General features: G+C 40.3%; 1 pseudogene; it reads right to left on the reverse strand.

Annotated features, from left to right (window-relative positions):
- Positions 1 to 645: 645 nt before the first annotated feature.
- Positions 646 to 13,106, reverse strand: LOC139838839 (uncharacterized; annotated as a pseudogene).

Here is a 13,106-nt window from a genome sequence, read left to right on the forward strand (position 1 = left end):
ATCTGATCTGATCTTATCCGGCGGGATTAGCCTGGTCTAATCTCCGCGCGCGTTGCTCGGGTTTGGATAATCGTGGAAGCGCGCGCACGGGCTTCCTGGTGGTGACTGATTTGGCCGACTGACGTGTGGGTCCGGAGGTAGGCCCGGTCCACCTGTCTAACGGGTTAGACAATCAGCGTCGTACGTAGCGGACGAGGGCTGACCTGTTATGCGGGGCTTAGCGATAAACCGGGTCGTGATTGATGGATCAGAGCTCTAACCAGTAATTATCTCGTCCCGCAAAAGCGCAAATTACCGTTGGAGTCGCAGTCCCAATCGACCGATCCTTGGGGTCCATCTGGGTCCCACCTTATATTCTCAAAAAAAATCTGGGTCCCACCTTGAACATCATCCCCAGCTGCTTTAGGGCGACTCGGGCTCGAACTGGCGGAGCTAGGAAATTTCCTGCGCGTGTGTCACCCTCCTAATTTTTTTAGGCATCAACTATAATACAAAATCTTGCCAAAAACAGCAACGCAAATAGCAAAACCAGTCTTTGAATATAACATATCTCCAAATATGTTCGAACTTAGCAAAAATAGCAATAGTTGGAAAGATTAAATAATCTTTCATAAATATACCATTAATTACATGTGTAGAAAATTATCACTCTACTCTACGCTTTCGCATTGCGATGAAAGCACCGACTATATCATCCTCAGTTACTTCCAACAATAGCTCTCGCTAAATAAATGCCACCAAGCAATAGTTCAGGAGGTCGTCACACATGCTATTTCTCAATGTATTCTTCACTAGGCTTATTGTGGAGAAGCCTCTTTCCACTCAGCGTACCAACTGGTAAGATTAATATACCAACTTGAGAAGCAAGTACACCATAAGATTAATATTATCTCTTCTCATATCGTCAATAAAGGTGCCAAGTGGGAATTCAAGCCTTACCGAATTCGTGTTTGATATGTCCTTGGGATAAAATTTGGCAAGCCTCATTACCTTGTGTACATCATAAGAAGAAAATGAATTGACGGGATTCAAAGATGGCATGCAAATAAGCAACTCCATATAACCTCATCAAACCGACTGCCAAGTTCTTGGATAACTTTATCAACAACACCAAGATAGACTTGTCTTCTAAAATGATCATTGATGACCCACAAGTATAGGGGGTGTATCGTAGTATCTTCGATAAGTAAGAATGTCGATCCCAACGAGGAGCAGAAGGTGTTGACAAGCAGTTTCGATGAAGGATTCACTGTAAATGCTCACAGACAAGTATTCAGGGGGGTTTGATGTAACAGTTGAATAAAGTACGAGTATGTAAAGTGCGAGAGTAATAATTGCAGCGAGTGGCCCAATCCTTTTTAGCACAAAGGACAAGCCGGTTTGTTTACTTATAATGACCAAACGTTCTCGAGGACACACGGGATTTTAGTCTAGTGCTTTCGCTACATACGGCTAAATAATCTTCATTGTTGTGATAAGTGTTGTGTGGGTGAACCTATGCTAATGTACCGCCCTTCCTAGGACTAATACATACTTGTGATTATACCCCTTGCAAGCATCCGCAACTACAAGAAAGTAATTAAGAATTAAATCTAACCACAGCCTTAAACTCTGAGATCCTGCGATCCCTCCTGCATCGATGTACCAACGGGGGTTTAGGTTTCTGTCACTCCGGCAACCCCGCAATTGGCAAACGAATACAAGATGCATTCCCCTAGGCCCATAAATGGTGAAGTGTCATGTAGTCGACGTTCACATGACACCACTAGAAGAATAACACCACAACTTAAATATCACACCATTGAATATTACTCAACCATAGTTCACTACTAACATTTAGACTTCACCCATGTCCTCAAGAACTAAACGAACTACTCACGAGACATCATACGGAACATGATCAGAGGTGATATGATGATGAATAACAATCTGAACATAAACTTGGTTCAATGGTTTCACTCAATAGCATCAACAACAAGTAGAAATCGATACCGGGAGAGTTTCCCCTATCAAACAATCAAGATCAAACCCAAATTGCTACGGCGGTGGCGGTGTCCAGCGGTGATGACGGCGGTGATGATGGTGGAGATGATGATGATGGTGATGGCGATGATGTCCAGCTCGATGACGGTGTCGATGGCGTCGATTTCCCCTCCCGGAGGGAATTTCCCGGCGGATTCCTGCCCGCCGGAGAGCTCTTTTCTCTCTGGTGTTCTCCGCCCGCGCAGGCGGTCAGTAACTCTTCGCGAGGTACCCTCTGTAGCTTAGGTCTTCGGGACGAAGGGTTTGGCGAAGAAAAGGAGGCGAAAAGGGTCGTGGGCCCCAGACCATAGGCCGGCGCGCGGCCAGGGCCTGGGCCGCCCCGCCCCAGGGTGTGGGCCCACCCCGGCTCCTCCTGGCTCCTCCTTCCGGCTTCCTTCGTCATCTTGAAAAATAGGATTTTTGGTATAATTTCCTTCCGTAGTTGATCTTCCGAAATATTGCGTTACGACGGTGCTTTTTTCCAGCGAGAATCCACAGCTCCGGTGTTCGATCCTCCAATAATGATGAAACATGCAAAATAGATGAAATAACATAAGTATTGTGTCCCAATATGAAATATATCAATGAATAACAGCAAATTATAATATAAAATAGTGATGCAAATTGGACGTATCAACTCCCCCCAAGCTTAGACTTCGCTTGTCCCCAAGCGAAACTGAGCTCGATAGACATGACCACATGTTTATGGAGTGAAGAGTCGATGAATAAAATACGGACAAGAAGCATCATATTCATTCACACAGACATTATAGTAAACAATCTCTTATAACTCATATTGAAACAAGTATAAGGTAATCACAAGTAAAGGTGCATAAGAAATCATAATTGGTGATGGCAAACTTCGTTCTTGGTCAGAGAATAATTAACAGATTATATCTCATTGAGCAGCGCTCCCATGTTAAAGTTCATAAGGCACAACTTGCATACTCAATCATAATGGTTTTCTCATGATCATTGATAACTTGCAAAGCTATATTCATTCAGATAAAACTTGTACTAAACAAAGAAGAATAAAAGACATGATGTAGCAAATCACAATATAATGGTTTGATCACAACTACTCAAATGCTTGCTTGAGATGGAGGGAAATAGGTTTCTTGACTCAACATAAAGTAAAAGACAGGCCCTTCGCAGAGGGAAGCAGGGATTAAATCATGTGCTAGAGCTTTTTCAATTTTTGCAATCATATAAAGAGAATAAAAGTAACATTTTGAGAGGTGTTTGTTGTTGTCAACGACTGGTAGCGGGTACTCTAACCCCCTTGCCAGACAACCTCCTAAGAGCGGCTCCCATATTATTTTCATTTTGTGTGGCACTCCTTCCAACCTTTCTTTCACAAACCATGGCTAACCGAATCCTCGGGTGCCTGCCAACAATCTCATACCATGAAGGAGTGCCTTTTTATTTTAGCTTTATTATGATGATGACACTCCCCCCAACCTTTGCTTACACAAGCCATGGCTAACCGAATCCTTCGGGTGCCGTCCATCAATCACATACCATGGAGGAGTGTCTATTTAGTTTAATCAATTTGGGACCGGGAATCCCATTGCCAGCTCTTTTTGCAAAATTATTGGATAAGCGGGTGAAGCCACTAGTCCATTGGTGGAAGTTGCCCAACAAGATTGAAAGATAAAACACCACATACTTCCTCATGAGCTATGAAACATTGACACAAATAAGAGATACTAAGTTTTGAATTGTTTAAAGGTAGCACATGAAGTATTTACTTGGAATGGCAGAAAATACCATGTAGTAGGTAGGTATGGTGGACACAAATGGCATAGGTTTGGGTTAAGGTTTGGATGCACGAGAAGTATTCCCTCTCAAGATGTCTTTGGCTAGCAAGGTTAATTAGCAAGCATAAGAGTCGAGGGAAACAAACAAATATACATGTGATAGAAACAATCATGCATCTTCCTTGTAAGTACAAACAATTTTAACTTCAGAATAATAAGCTATGAGCTAATCAAGAAAGACAATGAAACATCTACATGTATTTCTCTTTTCTATTTAAACCTCAAAGTGTTGTTGCTATTGACCAATGCTAAGTTTGCCAAAACCAAATAGATTTATTCAATGCTCCCAAAGTGATACCAATACTAACAACAAGGTGAATCATATAGTAGAGATTGCAAACTAAAATAAGATGTGCAATATGTAAATGATAAGACTTCTCATTAATATTCCATAACGATAACTCACACCAAGGGATACATAGATAACCAACTAAAGGAGAGATACTTCCAAACGCAACCCATCTTATATGATAACTTCCCTACTCATGATATGATACTACTTGACAATAAAAGTAAAAGGTAGTGATAATGTGATACCGCGGCACTCCCCCAAGCTTGGAACAAACCAAGGGGATGCCAATACCGATGATGAATTACTCCTGCGGCGATGGTGGTGATGAATTCCCGTCATGAAACTTCCAAGGAAGAGGCTCTCCATCAAGAAACGACATCTTGGTCTCGGGGGTCCTGAAACTAGCAGCACGGCTTATGTATTTAAACCTGTTTTCATACTCACAGTTCTGATTCTGAAAATCATAGAGTTGTGCTTGGAGCTTGTTGGTGGTGTCGTGAAGTGAGAGGATGTCGCTCCAAAGCTTTGCAGTTTCCTTCTCATGTTCAGCAATGAGTTCAGACACAATCCTGTGGAAGATATCCACCTCACGCTCAGCCATCTTCTTGTACTTGAAAACCTCTTGTTCTAGCTTCTCCATCCTGTCTTCCAGGCTTCCTTCTCCTTTAGGGCCCTGGACATCCTTGACTTGCAGTTCTCCTTCAACGAGCAGCAACTCCTTGGGGTGCATCCTCAGCTCCTCCATGTACAACTTGCCAACATCCTTGCTGGAGCTGTCCTTCGGAGTTTCCGACGAAGACATGATGGCTCTAGATCCGAAGCAAATCCTGGCATAAACAACTCGAAACAAAACACGTCGAAAACACGATATACGGACCTCCAGGGGTCCGGGGGATTATATAGCAAAAATTTTCTCGTCAAAAGGAAAGCACCAGATCGAACCAGAGTCGGAAAGGGGTGACGAGGCGGCCAAACCATAGGCCGGCGCGGGCCCAGGTCAGGCCGCGCCGCCCTATGGTGGCACCCCCTCGTGCGTCCTTTCCACTCCGTTTCGAACTCGTAATTTCTCATATTTTCCAAAATCAGCAAAAATATAGTTCGGAAAGTAAATTGCGTACTTTTCATTACCGATCGTTACCTATTCGAAGTCGAGTTCTGGCGGACTGTCAATTTGCCCTTTGATGTAGGCCTCCGGTGTTTCCACTTGAATAATATCAACATCAACATTATAAGAATCACCCGAGATATAATGCTTGAGTCTTTGTCCATTCACCACTTGCGTAGCATTGCCTTGGAGAGAGCTAATTTTGATTGCTCCTGAACGATACACCTCCTCGACAACATATGGTCCTTCCCATTTCGAGAGTAATTTCCCTGCAAAGAATCTGAGACGAGACCGATACAATAGGACTTTATCCCCAATATTAAATTCTCTTTTGATAATCCTCCTATCATGCCATTTTTTAACTTTCTCTTTAAAGAGTTTAGCATTTTCATATGCTTCACTTCTCCATTCATCTAGAGAACTCAATTGCAACAACCTCTTATCACCGGCAAGTTTAGGATCTTTATTTAATTCTCTAACAGCCCAATAAGCTTTGTGCTCTAGTTCTAGAGGTAAATGACAAGCTTTCCCATAAACCATTTTATAAGGTGACATTCCCATGGGATTTTTATAAGCAGTTCTATAAGCCCAAAGTGCATCCTTCAATTTACTAGCCCAATTCTTTCTAGTTTTATTAACGGTCTTTCCCAAAATAGATTTAATCTCTCTATTTGATAATTCTACTTGACCACTAGTTTGAGGATGATAAGCAGAAGCAATTCTATGATTAATACCATACTTAGCAAGAGTTTTTCTAAAACCTCCATGAATAAAATGAGAACCTCCATCAGTCATAATATATCTAGGTACTCCAAATCTAGGAAAAATAATATCTAAGAGCATTCTTAAAGAGGTCTCACCATCAGCACTTTTTGTAGGTATAGCTTCCACCCATTTAGTAACATAATCAACAGCAACAAGTATATGAGTGTTACCTTCCGAAGACGGAAAAGGTCCCATGAAGTCAAATCCCCAACAATCAAACGGTTCAATAACAAGAGTATAATTCATAGGCATTTCATTGCGTCTGGAGATATTACCAACCCTTTGGCATTCATCACAAGATAAAATAAACTTTCTCGCATCTTTGAAGAGAGTTGGCCAATAAAAACCTGATTGTAAAACCTTTTGCGCGGTTCTTTCTCCAGCGTGATGTCCTCCATAAGCACTACCATGACATTTACTCAATATTTCTTGTTGTTCATACTCAGGAAAATACCATCCACTCCTTCTTTATATAAGTGTGGGTCATCCCAGAAATAATGCCTCAAGTCATAAAAGAATTTCCTCCTTTGCTGAGCTGAAAAGGTTGGAGGCAAGTACTTGGAAACAATAAAGTTAGCATAATCAGCATACCAAGGACTGTCTCGCGAGCTCACCTTTATTACAGCCAATTGTTCATTTGGAAAACTATCATTAACAGGAACAGGATCATAAGCAATATTTTCCAATCTAGACAAATTATCAGCAACAGGATTATCAGCACCTTTCCTATCTACAATATGTAAATCAAATTCTTGCAAAAGAAGTACCCATCTAATAAGCCTCGGCTTAGCATCTTTCTTTGTCATTAGGTATCTAATTGCAGCATGATCAGTATGAATAGTAACTTTTGAATCAACAATATAAGATCTAAATTTATCACAAGCAAAGACTACAGCTAATAATTCCTTTTCAGTTGTAGCATAATTTTTTTGAGCAGCATCAAGAGTTTTACTAGCATAATGAATAACATTCAGTTTTTTATCTACTCGCTGTCCAAGAACAGCGCCTACAGCAAAATCACTAGCATCACACATAATTTCAAATGGTAAGTTCCAATCAGGGGGTTCAACTATAGGAGCAGTTGTTAAGGCTTTCTTAAGAGTTTCAAAAGCTTCCTTACAATCATCATCAAAAACAAATGGTACATCTTTTTGAAGAAGATTAGTAAGAGGCTTTGAAATCTTGGAGAAATCTTTAATAAATCTCCTATAAAACCCAGCATGACCAAGAACACTACGAATACCTTTAACATCCCTCGGATAGGGCATCTTCTCAATTGCTTCAACTTTAGCTCTATCAACTTCAATACCTCTCTCAGAAATTTTATGTCCCAATACAATTCCTTCATTAACCATAAAGTGGCATTTCTCCCAATTAAGAACAAGGTTAGTTTCTTCACATCTCTGCAAAACTTTATCAAGGTTTCGCAAGCAACTATCAAAAGAATTCCCATAGACGGAAAAATCATCCATGAATACCTCTACAATACTTTCACAAAAACCATGAAAAATAGCAGACATGCATCTTTGAAAAGTAGCAGGAGCATTACATAAACCAAAAGGCATGCGTCTATAAGCATAAGTTCCATAAGGACAAGTAAAGGTGGTTTTCTCTTGATCTTTAGCTTTAACAGCAATTTGTGAAAACCCAGAATAACCATCAAGAAAGCAAAAATGAGTATTTTTAGACAATCTTTCTAGCATTTGATCAATAAATGGTAAAGGGTAATGATCTTTCTTAGTAAATTTATTAACTTTGCGAAAATCAATGCACATTCTATACCCTACAACTACTCTTTGAGGAATGAGCTCATCATTATCATTAGGCACAACAGTCATACCTCCTTTCTTGGGAACGCAATGCACAGGACTAACCCATCTACTATCAGCAATAGGATATATAATACCAGCTTCAAGAAGTCGTAATACCTCATTCCTTACCACTTCCTTCATCTTCGGAATTAGACGACGCTGAGGTTCAACAACAGGCTTTGCATCATCTTCCATATTAATAGCATGTTGGCATATAGAAGGAGAAATCCCCTTCAAATCATCAAGAGTGTAGCCAATAGCGCCTCGATGCTTCTTCAATATTTCCAATAACTTTTCTTCCTCAATCTCTGAAAGCTTAGAACTAATAATAACATGATATATTTTCTTATCATCAATATGAGCATATTTAAGATTATCAGGTAAAGGCTTTAAATCAAAAACAGGATCTTCCTTTGGTGGCGGTGTTGTACCCAAATCTTCCACCGGTAAATCATGCTTGAGAATAGGTTGGCGAAGAAAAATTTCCTCAAGCTCATCTCTTTCTTTCCTAAAAATTTCGCTCTCGCTATCCTCCAAATGTTGCTGCAAAGGATTATTAGGAACAAGAACAATAGATGCACATTGCTCCATTTTAAAATCATTACTAGGCAAATCAGCTTTATAAGGAGTTTTAGTAAATTTAGAGAAGTTAAACTCATAAGATTCACCAGCGAATTTAGTCAAAATTTTCTCTTTCTTGCAATCTATAATAGCTCCACAAGTATTTAGAAAAGGTCTACCAAAAATAATAGGACAATAATCACTAGCAGCAGAACCAAGTACCAAAAAGTCAGCAGGATATTTAATCTTACCGCATAAAACTTCCACATCTCGAACAATACCAATTGGAGAAATAGTTTCTCTATTAGCAAGCTGAATAACCACATCAATATCTTCAAGTTCACAAGAATCAATTTCGTGCATAATCTCCGTGTAAAGCTCATACGGAATAGCACTAACACTTGCACCAATATCACATAATCCATAATAACAATGATCACCAATTTTAACAGATATCATAGGAACACTAGCTTGTTTGGGTTTATTAGGATGTGAAACAATATTAGAAGCATCTTCACAGAAAATAATGTGACCATCCTCCACACTTTCACCACAAGATCTTTAATTATTGCAACAAGCAGGTTCAACTTTTATTTGTTCTTCTGGTTCTACAGGTTTCTTTTCACTTTTATGAACCGCACTATTTATAACAGAGTACTCTTTCATTTTAGCAGGGAAAGGAGTTTTTTCAATATAAGCTTCAGGAATAACACGATCAGCAGTTTCAACTACAACGCATTTATTAATAGATGAATCAATTTTATCTTTATACGGTTCATGATACTTATCAAAATTCTTCTTTGGCAATTCATAATGAGAGGCAAAAGCTTTATAAAGATTTACAGCAACTTGAGAATCAAGACCATATATAGCACTCATATTACGAAATTTATCAGTATCCATAAAAGCTTCAATGCATTTATAATCATAAATTATACCTGATTCTCTATCCTTGTCGTTCTCCCATCCTTCAGTATTTTCTTGGATCCGATCAAGAAGGTCCCTTTTAAACTCTTCTTTGTTGCGTGTAAATGATCCAGAACAAGAAGTATCCAGCAAGGTCTTGTCTTGAAAAGAAAGTCTTGCATAGAAATTATCAATAATAACATTACCAGGAAGCTCATGAATGGGGCATTTGAGCATTAAAGACTTCAATCTCCCCCAAGCTTGGGCGATGCTCTCTCCATCATGAGGCCAAAAATTATATATGCGATTCCGATCCTTATGAATTTCACTTGGAGGATAGAACTTAGAATAAAACCGGGGCACAATATCATTCCATTCAAGAGAATCCCCATTATCCAGGAAGTTATACCAATGCGCCGCCTTACCGGACAGCGACAAAGAGAATAGTTTCTTCCTCACTTCATCCATAGCAATACCTGCACATTTGAATAACCCGCATAATTCATGCAAAAACAGTAAATGATCACCAGGATGGACAGTTCCATCCCCTTCATAGCGGTTATCCATAACACGTTCAATAATTTTCATAGGTATTTTATATGGTATCACTTCCTCACCTGGCGCCTCATCCACTACCGTTGCAGTAGTAGTAGATTTCCCAAATAGAAATTGAAGAGAAGATCTCTCCATAATGACTTATAGCAGCAGGCAGAAATAAAATCAGCACAACAAGAAAGGTTTTCCTTACCAATTCCACTTACCAATAGCGCTTCACTCCCCGGCAACGGCGCCGAGAAAATAGTCTTGATGACCCACAAGTATAGGGGGTGTATCGTAGTATCTTCGATAAGTAAGAATGTCGATCCCAACGAGGAGCAGAAGGTGTTGACAAGCAGTTTCGATGAAGGATTCACTGTAAATGCTCACAGACAAGTATTCAGGGGGTTTTGATGTAACAGTTGAATAAAGTACGAGTATGTAAAGTGCGAGAGTAATAATTGCAGCGAGTGGCCCAATCCTTTTTAGCACAAAGGACAAGCCGGTTTGTTTACTTATAATGACCAAACGTTCTCGAGGACACACGGGATTTTAGTCTAGTGCTTTCGCTACATACGGCTAAATAATCTTCATTGTTGTGATACGTGTTGTGTGGGTGAACCTATGCTAATGTACCGCCCTTCCTAGGACTAATACATACTTGTGATTATACCCCTTGCAAGCATCCGCAACTACAAGAAAGTAATTAAGAATTAAATCTAACCACAGCCTTAAACTCTGAGATCCTGCGATCCCTCCTGCATCGATATACCAACGGGGGTTTAGGTTTCTGTCACTCCGGCAACCCCGCAATTGGCAAACGAATACAAGATGCATTCCCCTAGGCCCATAAATGGTGAAGTGTCATGTAGTCGACGTTCACATGACACCACTAGAAGAATAACACCACAACTTAAATATCACACCATTAAATATTACTCAACCATAGTTCACTACTAACATTTAGACTTCACCCATGTCCTCAAGAACTAAACGAACTACTCACGAGACATCATACGGAACATGATCAGAGGTGATATGATGATGAATAACAATCTGAACATAAACTTGGTTCAATGGTTTCACTCAATAGCATCAACAACAAGTAGAAATCGATACCGGGAGAGTTTCCCCTATCAAACAATCAAGATCAAACCCAAATTGCTACGGCGGTGGCGGTGTCCAGCGGTGATGACGGCGGTGATGATGGTGGAGATGATGATGATGGTGATGGCGATGATGTCCAGCTCGATGACGGTGTCGATGGCGTCGATTTCCCCCTCCCGGAGGGAATTTCCCCGGCGGATTCCTGCCCGCCGGAGAGCTCTTTTCTCTCTGGTGTTCTCCGCCCCGCAGAGGCGGCTGTAACTCTTCGCGAGGTACCCTCTGTAGCTTAGGTCTTCGGGACGAAGGGTTTGGCGAAGAAAAGGAGGCGAAAAGGGTCGTGGGCCCCCCAGACCATAGGCCGGCGCGGCCAGGGCCTGGGCCGCGCCGCCCTAGGGTGTGGGCCCACCCTGGCTCCTGGCTCCTCCTTCTGGCTTCCTTCGTCATCTTGAAAAATAGGATTTTTGGTATAATTTCCTTCCAGAGTTGATCTTCCGAAATATTGCGTTCTGACGGTGCTTTTTTCCAGCAGAATCCTGGCTCCGGTGTTCGATCCTCCAATAATGATGAAACATGCAAAATAGATGAAATAACATAAGTATTGTGTCCCAATATGAAATATATCAATGAATAACAGCAAATTATGATATAAAATAGTGATGCAAATTGGACGTATCAATCATCATTTGTTTGTCTATCATAAAACCGTAGTGATTTTCCATGAGGCACATAATTCTCACCCGGCAAAGGAACTGCAATCCCAAATGTGTTGCAAAATGATGTCACCTTTGCAAGAAATTCTTCCCATCCTCTCATACCTTGCATTTTCTCTTTTGCGATCTTAACAAGTCCCATTGCATAAAAATGTCTTCATCTCTCTTTTGCAATGATTGAGACAACTCATTTGTGTAGCCAAGAATAAGAAGCATCAGGTTGGGCATGGAAATCAAGTTAAATGACTCAAGGGCAATCGCCATAGCTCGTACTTTGGTCCACTCAAGCCTTTGTGAAGGATCTTTTCCAATTTTTACAAGTACCTCGAGGATTGTGGAATACATAGTAATAATGTGCAAAATAGTTCTATAGTGAGAACCCCACCTTGTATCACTAGGTCTAGCTAACCCCACTATCGATTTAATCCACGACCACTTTCAAGTTCGCCCAATTCAATTGCTTCCAAAACCTTTTGAACTCTAACATATCGAATAATGTCATGACGCTTGCAAGAACTCCAAAAAATGTTGAACAAGTAGGTAACATGATAAAACAACCACACACAAGCATCATTACCTTTTGCCACAACAACAAGCACCAATTGGACTTGATGTGCAAAGCAATGGATGTAATAAGCCGAAGGAGACTCTCTCATGATCAATGTTTTCAACCCTTTAATCTCCCATTTCATGCTACTAGCACCATCATAGCCTTGTCCACGAACTTGAGCAAGAGTCAAATGGTGATCATCAAGTAAAGTCAAAATTGCATATTTAAGACAATGTGGTTGTATTGGCAACATGAACAGCCCCAAGAAATCGATCACATACTCTTACCAATTTATCACCACAACATAAGCAAAGAGCTAGTTGTTCTTTGTGAGATACATCACTTGACTCATCCGCTAGAATTGCATAGTGGTCATCACCAAGATCTTCAATAATTTTCCTAGTAGTTTCCTCCGCACAACATTCAATTATTTGCACTTGGATCATTGGAATAGTCAATCTACAATTTTTCAGAGCATTCTTCAAAACGACCTTGCTAACATCTTCATTATTTTCCGCAAGCCACCCCAAAAGTTTAAGAAAGTTGCCCTTGTTAGTAGAGTCTTCACTCTCACCATGTCCACGACATTATTCCAACCCTTGATGAAAAAGAAACCTCAAGCATCGAAGTGAATAAGTTAGACTTTTCATATAAAGATCCTTTTTATACACCTTCATAATAACATTGTCAATTGATGTATTTGGTGTCATAAATAAGTTGTACTTCTCTTGAGGTTGGCTCTGAACACTACTTATTCCACCCACATGTTTGTCTAGTGCATCGGGTTTGTTCCAATTTCTCCAACCCTTATTAACAAATGTATCAACTTGATGGCCCCAATTTGTTTTCTCTTTGAACAGATAACATACAAAGAAAAACCCAGCATCCTTTGAGGTATTATATTCTAGCCACTCGTACAT

Source organism: Lolium perenne, chromosome 4, assembly GCF_019359855.2.
Source record: "Lolium perenne isolate Kyuss_39 chromosome 4, Kyuss_2.0, whole genome shotgun sequence".
NCBI classification, from domain to species: domain Eukaryota; kingdom Viridiplantae; phylum Streptophyta; class Magnoliopsida; order Poales; family Poaceae; genus Lolium; species Lolium perenne.